Genomic DNA, 8456 nt, shown 5'->3' with positions numbered 1-8456 from the left:
TGAATCCAGCTCGCACCAGGTGCCCCAATTAACATGCAAGTCAAAAGCTCCCATAATGAACACAAATATGGCCTGAATTTAGTATCTGGGTATATTCTGGTTGAAATTGCGTTATTCTGAATTTTCGCGTGTGTTTATGCTTGTGCAGCGGGCGAGAAAATAGGCTCCCTTCCTTTGCGCAGCGAGCGCTCTACCATTTGAGCTAATCCCCCTCTTTAAGGTCTTTCCGGGAGATGAGCTGTTGACCTCTGAGCTCTGTGTCATCATTTAAAGAAGAGCTCAGCCAGCTCAGTATGGAAACAGTCCCTGAATGAGAAAATGCTGCACCTTTTCCCCTCATTTAGGCGACTATTGGCTCCTAATTATTTAATGGTTCTATTAGTGAATTACTCTTGGTTTCAAGTGTACAGAGAGATCATGGCAAAAAATCTACCTCCTTCGAGCCGGATTTGAACCAGCGACCTAAGGATGTCTATGAAGCAACTCTACAGTCCTCCGCTCTACCAACTGAGCTATCGAAGGGACATAAAGGACAGAGGTGTCAAAAGAAGAAGAAGAAGAAGAAGTATAGAAGAATGGAGTTTAAAAATACTCCTGTAGAAGTTGAAGTATCAACTCAAGTTTTTTACTCAAGTAAAAGTAGAAAAGTACTGGTTTCAAAACTACTTAAAGTATAAAAGTAAAAGTAATGTAAGGGGGGAAAAAGCCATTAAGGACAAAAGCCATTGAAAATGAATGTATCTTAGTATAATGCAAATATATTAAAGAAGCATATATGTGTACTATTGAGCATTAATATGTGTTTCAGAGAGCAGCAGATATGATGACTAGTTGCCTATAAGTATTGTAATGGTAAAAAAGTCAAACTTCAGAGGCATGTTATCATTTATCCTAACCTTTATTGGAATGTACATCCAAGTTTAGTTGCAGGAATCTGAGGGAACGGATGTAAGAACAAAACTGGACAAGAACATCTGAAACAACCACAACCAAATTCACTCTATCCGGATGGAGCAATTTAACTGGATAGTTTTTATTAAAGGCCCAAATGAAATAGAGTAACGAGGCTGTTTTTAAAATGTAAGGAGTAAAAAGTACAGATAATTGTGTGAAAATGTAAGGAGTAAAAGTAAAAAGTCGTCTGAAAAATAATTACTCCAGTGAAGTATAGATAACCAAAATTTCTACTTAAGTAAGGTAACAAAGTATTTGTACTTTGTTACTTGACACCTCTGATAAAGGAATATGAAAAACAGTACATACTATGAAATATTCCAAACACAGTATTGACCATACTTGCCATACCTAACATTTTTTAACTGTTTTTGAAGCGTAACTTTCAGCTTTTCTGAGTTTGGCGGCATCTTTATGACAAAAGCGGTAGTGCTTTACCAAAAAGAACACTACGTTTCCCATGAGCACCAGCGCGTACTGCCGGAAAACTCCTGTCCCGTCGCGTGCTGTTGTTTTGAGAGAAGACGGGACGCTTTTCTGTTTCACCAAGTGAACAGACGGAACGCAAAAAAAAAGATGCTGGAAGACTGCTGGAAAGGAACTGGAATTTACCGGGATACCTTAAACAAGGAAGCCAGGGGGCGGTATATGGAAAAAATAATGATTATTAACGGTATGAAATCCCTAATAAAGAATGGAGCTCCTCGTCGGAGCGCCACTCTTTATAAGGGATTTACTGCCGCAGTTCTGCACAACCCACGTCTTACTACCTTGTTTAGGAGTGTTTGGCAGCTGCTTTGGTAAATGTTTGACTCGCCATGTGTTTCAATAAATTAGTATAATAGTACAACATACAGTACATGTTTTGTATTACTCTTACTTTTCTTTTCTTTTTTTTGACTGCTTTGAAGAGGCTCCGAGGCATGAGCAATATTTTTGTTTTCCTCGTGAGATTATTTTTTTCCTCTGCATCAAATAGTTAATATTTTTTCCTCAACAAAATTAATCGCACTGCAGAGAGCTGGCCAACAACTGCGTTTAGCTGGAAAAGTGGGGAATAAAACCCGTTTGAATGATCCGACCCCGGTCTGTGAGTGTTTGTTTGTGGTTTAATAAACCCGTGTTTTGATCCGACCCGGTCTGTGTGTGTGTTTGTTAGTTTACTGAGGAACGTTATGTTTGGTCGTTACAGCCGCGATCCAACCGAGCCGACGACTCTTTTACTCTTTTACTCTGTTATCTCAGATACTTGGCGTCAATGTTTCTTACTCCGAGCAGGAAAGCGGTGAAAAGTTAAACCATTATCGATCTTTTCCCCACGTCTGTTATGTGGACCTGCTGCAGCCACAACACAGCAACGGGTTACCAGCTTCTGCTGAGCTTTGCGCTCCACGCCCCGCCCATTTTCGTCTCGACTACGAATCGGGAAGGAGGGGGAAGTGACGTATGCCGTAAAGCAGTCAAAGTCGTAAAAATGTGTAGTTTTTTAGTGTGGCAGGGTTCCTACCATGCTCCTCAAAGTTACATAGTGCCAGTGAAGGCGATACAGACCCCTCAGACCATGACAGAGGTTCATTAAACCTGTTGGAAGTTGATGTTCCATCACAATGATGATGATGAAATATTAGATTAAGGTGGAAAAGTTACATAGTGCCGCTTTAAGACGCTTTTAAAATGAAAAACAGTTGAACGGACTCTCAGTGCAAGAGACTGTCGAAGGAACGAAATCGTGCGTGCTTTACCAAATGCACTCCAACATGAGCAACTTTTCTTCCAAAAGTCAATTTTATAAATGAATGAACTACTCAATGTGCGGTTGTTTACATTTCCATGCACAATACATTGTACTTCAAACTCCTCAAAATAAATTAGCTAAATTAGTTTTTAGCGGGCCACTAAAAAGTCCACTAACAACTAAACAGTCAAAATGTGGCCCACATTTGTAATTGTGCCTTAAAGGTGCAGTATACCGGTTGAATACTCCCCGAGTTACAATTAGGAAAGGTCTGACTGTGAATAAGATCCAGAATGAGAAGTTGACCTAATGGAGATAAAGATTTATGAAAATAAAAACAAAAAGCAACCCCACCTTCTTTTTGGGGGGGCTAAAGTCTTTACTATAAAGGATTGACTTTACAAATTAAGACATTATTTGCTGTTATATCCAGCGGATGTGTGTACAAGAAGCAGTAAGTGAATGAGCTGGTCAGAAATGTTTGCTATGTTTCAATGTAGGAGAGGACATTGGCATAGAATTGGTCATGTTTCGAGTATTGAAAATAAGACAGACACAAATCAAGAATGTCAGTCAAGTAACAAGTACGGGACCATAGCAAGTCTTGTAGCTCAGCCATTGAGCCACTAAAGCACAATAAACAGGAAAAAATAAAGCAGCAATTATTAACAGTAATTGTGAAAATTCGGGTTCACGAGTTAATTGTGTGGAGTTAAGCAAAAACACACAAAAATATGTGCTAATTAACATTTCACTGTGATGACAATAGTTGTATCTAATCTAATATGAATATCAGAAAACAAACATTTTATATTATGCATGTATTGTAGGCAAAATCTATTAGGAATTTTAATTTTTTTTCTAGGAACCGTCACTTTTATATCATAGCTGTAACACTCCTCATCTCCCTTCAAACATACTTTTGAGATATTTAAGTCCAGCTTCTGCAAATGTTGGGCCGTCAACAGATATCACAACTTCAGTAAGAATTGAATTAAGATTTATTTTTGTGTATGTATTTGTAATTTGTTAAGCATGTAAATTGGGAGACATGTTATATTATTAATTAAAGACAATGGTAAAAACGATGCAATGACATTTCTTTTGTAATGTTTACAAATCAGTGATGGAGGCGGGGGCCACATACAGTTGAGCCGGTTCTGGCTGTGAGGTTTAACTAACTACACGCTTCTCTCTTTTTTTATTGTAGAAATTTCAGAATTCTACGTTCAATCAGAATAAAACACGAATTAGCTTGGATTGATGGAGAGAAGCTGAGAACTGAAGGCTGAAAGTTAGCCGAAGAAGGAGGAACGTGATTGGTCAAAAGCAGAGCAGTGGATAAAACAGAGTGGCGACACTTCCATAGGGATCACCTGGATGATGACGTCATACCAAACACCTTCATGGACCGGGGTCACGTGACCACCTGAGATCCTAGCACAGCACGTGATCAGATATGTTTCACCAACAAAATCAAAATCACCAACTCTGACGGAAAACCCTGCCGCCTTCACAATAAAAGCACCAGTGAACATGTTTCTGATTTTGATTAAAAATATTATCTCGTTGTCGTTAAAAATGTATATGCATAGGTTTTTACCAACTTGGTATTAAGCATTAATATCCGCCTACCATTTCCATATCCAGACAAAAAAAAAAACTAAATTAAATGTTCTTCTTGTCCTGTAAATCTAATCTGTAGTAAAACAGAGTGATGGAAACAAGTGGCACTAACTGAGAATAAACAAAAGCGCGGATAAAACAATTTAGTTGCTACATTTTCCATGTAATATGGTGACGGTGTACTGTACTGTGGTTTTATTGTGAAATCCGCGGTGTCGCTGCCGCGACCGCGGTGCGTCTTGACGCAGCAGCGTCAGCAGCGTCAGGCCGCTGCAGCGTCAGCGCAGGGCTGGCGGTGAGATGCCGTAACATCCCAGCATCCTGGAGAGCAGCGGAGCAGCATCCTCCCTCAGCGGAGCCTCAGCGGAGCCTCAGCGGGACGTGGTGGGATGCTCTGGCCGCCCAGCAGCGCCTCAGCCCGGGATCAGGTCGGAGGAGAGTAGCGGAGGAGCGGCGGCATCTGGGACGGAGGTAGGAGGAGGAGGAGGAGGTGGAGGAGGTGGAGGATGAGGAGGTGGAGAAGGAGGATGGGGGGGGGGGGGGGGGGGGGGGCAGGGCGTGGAGGAGGGGAGCCTGGCTCCATCTCTCCGTCTGTCAGTCCGTCGGCGCCTGCAGGCCGGACCTGGCCGGACCCGGATCCGGGTCCGCAGGTCCGGCCTGCTCATGCCGGGGAGGATGGGGAGGATGCTGCTCATGCCGGGGAGGATGGGGAGGATGCTGCTCATGCCGGGGAGGATGCTGCTCCCGACCGGCCTGCATCATCCAGTATCCCCGCGCATCTCTGCGTGCGTGAGGCGGTCCGGGCGCGGCTCGGTTGAGGTGCCGCTGACGATGATGATGATGATGATGATGATGATGATGATGATGATGATGATGATGATGATGATGATGGCGTCAAAGACAGGTGACGGTGTCGAGGCAACCAATCTGGTTACAAACGCCTCGAGGGCCGTTTGGAGCATTCTGGGGGTCCTGGTCCTGACTGGGGTCCCGGTCCTGACTAGGGTCCTGGTCCTGGTCCTGACTGGGGTCCTGGTCCTGACTAGGGTCCCGGTCCTGACTGGGGTCCTGGTCTTGGTCCTGGTCCTGACTAGGGTCCCGGTCCTGACTGGGGTCCTGGTCCTGGTCCTGGTCCTGACTAGGGTCCTGGTCCTGGTCTTGGTCCTGACTAATCTGTTAGTCTTTAAGAAGACAGGACAGATTTATGAATTTTAACATTTAAGCTTCACTAAAGTCACCTTGCAAGCAGCTGAGTCAACATTATTTATAGATAGATAGATAGATAGATAGATAGATAGATAGATAGATAGATAGATAGATAGATAGATAGATAGATAGATAGATAGATAGATAGATAGATAGATAGATAGATAGATAGATAGATAGATAGATAGATAGATAGATAGATAGATAACACAGCGTTAAAGCACTAAACCTGAATAAAGGTGTGGAGAACTTCAGAGTCACATTTAGCACATTTACAACAATATTTGTTAACACAGATAAACATTGAAAAGGTCTAAATTTTAAACGTGAACTGTTAAATCTAACGACCAACTTGAATATCAAATCAAAACAGTGATTTTTTTCTCATACATTTATCATCTAGGTGCACCATTAAATATTTAACTATTTAAAATGTAATTAAATAAAATACAAATCTATGAATTACATTTGTATTTTTAGATACTAATATATAAGACTAAGATATTTGAATTATTGTGCAGTTATAATTAACTGCACAATAATTCAAATCCGTGAATTTGTAATCCCAGTATTCTGGGAAAATAAAGAACAAATTAAGTTTAAAAATTAAGATTCTGACTGTATAAACATACTAATTTGCACAAAATGAATAACAAATTGTGACGTCATGATTTTTAAAAAATCTGTGCAAACCTTTGTATGAGCGCTGACATGCATGTCCGAACCCTGATTTCAGTTAGGAAAAACGTTTATTTTGGAGGCGACGAATGAAAATCATCAGAATCAGAATCAGAATAGCCTTTTTTGTCGCTGAGCTGGCGTCCCAGCACAGTGAAATTAGACCAGTACAACCCATCAAGACAACAGACAAAACAAATAACACATGGTAGCGAAATCAGATCAGAGAAAGGATGACATTGGGGATGGGGGAGGGGGAAAAAAAGGCATCTTCACACTGTGTATAAATACACAGTGTGAAAGTGCAAAAAAAACCACCTAAGCACAGAAAGCAACATAACAATTTAACATCATCACAAGACTTGCACATGTGTGTGGGGGGTGGTTCACGGGGCGGGGCGGGGGGGATCCCGACACAGTACCCCAAGTGAGCACAACCGCAGCCGTTGTCAGCTCGGCGTTCAAACCTGTTGACTGTGTTGGGGGGGGTTGATAAGAGAGGGGCCGGGGAAGGCGTTGACTTTAAAGGAAGGTGTATTTATCATTGTGTGTGTGTAAGCGGTAAGTCCGTGAACCTTCGCCCAGAGCTGCTCAGCCAATGTCCTTGATGTTCGTACAGTTCTGAAAACAGAGCTCGTACAGTTCTGAAAACAGGGTCCGCAGGTGTTCGTGGGAGAGGGGGAGGGTTAGTGGGGGCAGAGTCACCTTGTTTACATTCAACCAGGAAGATTGTGATCAGGAGCGGTGGGGCCAAGACCGCTCTGTCAAGGGCAAATTATAGAATCAGCAATTATTTTGAAAACAGGCAGCCCAGTAATTTTCCGTCTGCCTTCAGTCTCTGGATCATCATCAGCGACTCCAATCAGACGAATTGTGATCAATTCTGGCCAAGCTGAGCTCCCAACTTCTCCAGGTTGTTATCAATCTTGTTAATGAGCTCAAACACCGCCGCCAGCCTGCGATTCTGTTCGAGAATCGCATCCAGCTTACGGGCCTGCTCCCCAAACGTAAAAGTCTGATCGCTTTGCTTGATCCATCTGCCACGTCCGGCAGCTCTGAAAGAGCCAAAACGGCTGCCGACGACTTACGCGTTTGTCGATACATCAGGAAACCCCCTCCTCCGATCATGAAGATAATCAGGAGAAATCCTGCTATCATAAATCCAAATATGTAGGCATCTTCTACGTCCTCGATTGACATGATTGCCATGCACAAGCCTTCCAATATTTGTAAGAATCCATTGTATATCCAGCAAAAAATGTCTTCTTGTTGCAAAAATTTGGTCAATTGTGCTGAGAGACCAGTTAATCAATTCCATAATTGTAATTTCGGAGGAGTGAAAAGAAGGAAACTCTGAAGACGAGACAAGCAAGCAGTAGACAGATAAGGGAGAGGAGCAGAAAAGTGTCCGCCTTCGTCGAGAGCCGGAAGAAAAAAAAAAAAAAAAAGAAAACTCGCCTTTTCTGCATTTTCTGGATCCTGAAGCTGAACCGGTGGCAGTGGCGGCAGGAGCTCCGCGCATCAGGAACCGGCGCGTCGCGGTCATCAGATGCATGCATGACGACGTGTTTCAGGTCACCCGGGATCTTTCTGCGTATAGAAAAGTTTCCGCGTTCTAACAGCGAATCAGACATCTGGCAGGGAAACTGATGAAACCTACGAGTTTGTCTTCACTGTGATGTCACTGAGACAGGGTTGGTGTCCCCCAGAGGTCCATCAGAGGCCCCCTATAAAGTCTCCATGCTGGTCAGCGTCGCTGACGGTTGTTCTGTTCTCCCTTAAGCCTGAATTATGGTTCTGCGTTAAGCCTACGCTGTAGCCTGACCTGCACCTCCCAAAAAATGTAACTACGCATGGAGGCGACGCAGACCCAACACAGACCGAGAGGGCTGTGATTGGTTCGCTTGGTAACAACGCATTTCCGGTTCTGGTTTGTGAAGCAGCACTGAACTTTTCGCAATTTTTTTTTTGGGTTGCTGAACAAAGTATCCACTAGCGCTCCGGGGGGGGGGGGGGTATTTCACCGTGGTGAAATGGAGTGATGGAGAAGTCCGAAGGGTTCACGTCACGGCAATGGCGTAGGCTCTGCGTTGGTTTAACGCAGAACCTTAAATCAGGCTTTAGCTGGAGCAGCTCTGATGTTAGTCTCTGTCTGGTGAGGAGTCCTTCATAGTCCTTCAGGGGACTTCATAGTCTTTCAGTGGACTTCGGGGTCCTTCAGGGGACTTTGGAGTCCTTTAGGGTCCTTCGGAGTCCT

General features: G+C 43.3%; 1 protein-coding gene and 1 non-coding gene across 6 annotated transcripts in view; one reads left to right on the top strand and one right to left on the bottom strand.

Moving 5' to 3' along the window:
- Positions 1 to 434: 434 nt before the first annotated feature.
- On the bottom strand, positions 435 to 522 carry trnay-gua (transfer RNA tyrosine (anticodon GUA)). The gene is given in 2 exon segments: positions 435 to 470; positions 486 to 522. It is a non-coding gene; the product is annotated as a tRNA-Tyr (tRNA).
- A 4113-nt stretch (positions 523 to 4635) lies between these two features.
- Positions 4636 to 8456, top strand: part of cep170bb (centrosomal protein 170Bb) — a 46782-nt gene continuing 42961 nt past the window's right edge. For all 5 annotated transcript variants that reach the window (XM_061746626.1, XM_061746628.1, XM_061746629.1 and 2 more), the window contains exon 1: positions 4636 to 4786. The gene's annotated coding sequence lies outside the window, so the exon portion shown is untranslated. The remainder of the gene's footprint in view (positions 4787 to 8456) is intronic.

Source organism: Cololabis saira, chromosome 18, assembly GCF_033807715.1.
Source record: "Cololabis saira isolate AMF1-May2022 chromosome 18, fColSai1.1, whole genome shotgun sequence".
NCBI classification, from domain to species: Eukaryota; Metazoa; Chordata; class Actinopteri; order Beloniformes; family Belonidae; genus Cololabis; species Cololabis saira.
Note: the sequence above shows the minus strand (reverse complement) of the source record. Positions and strands in the feature narration are given on the sequence as shown.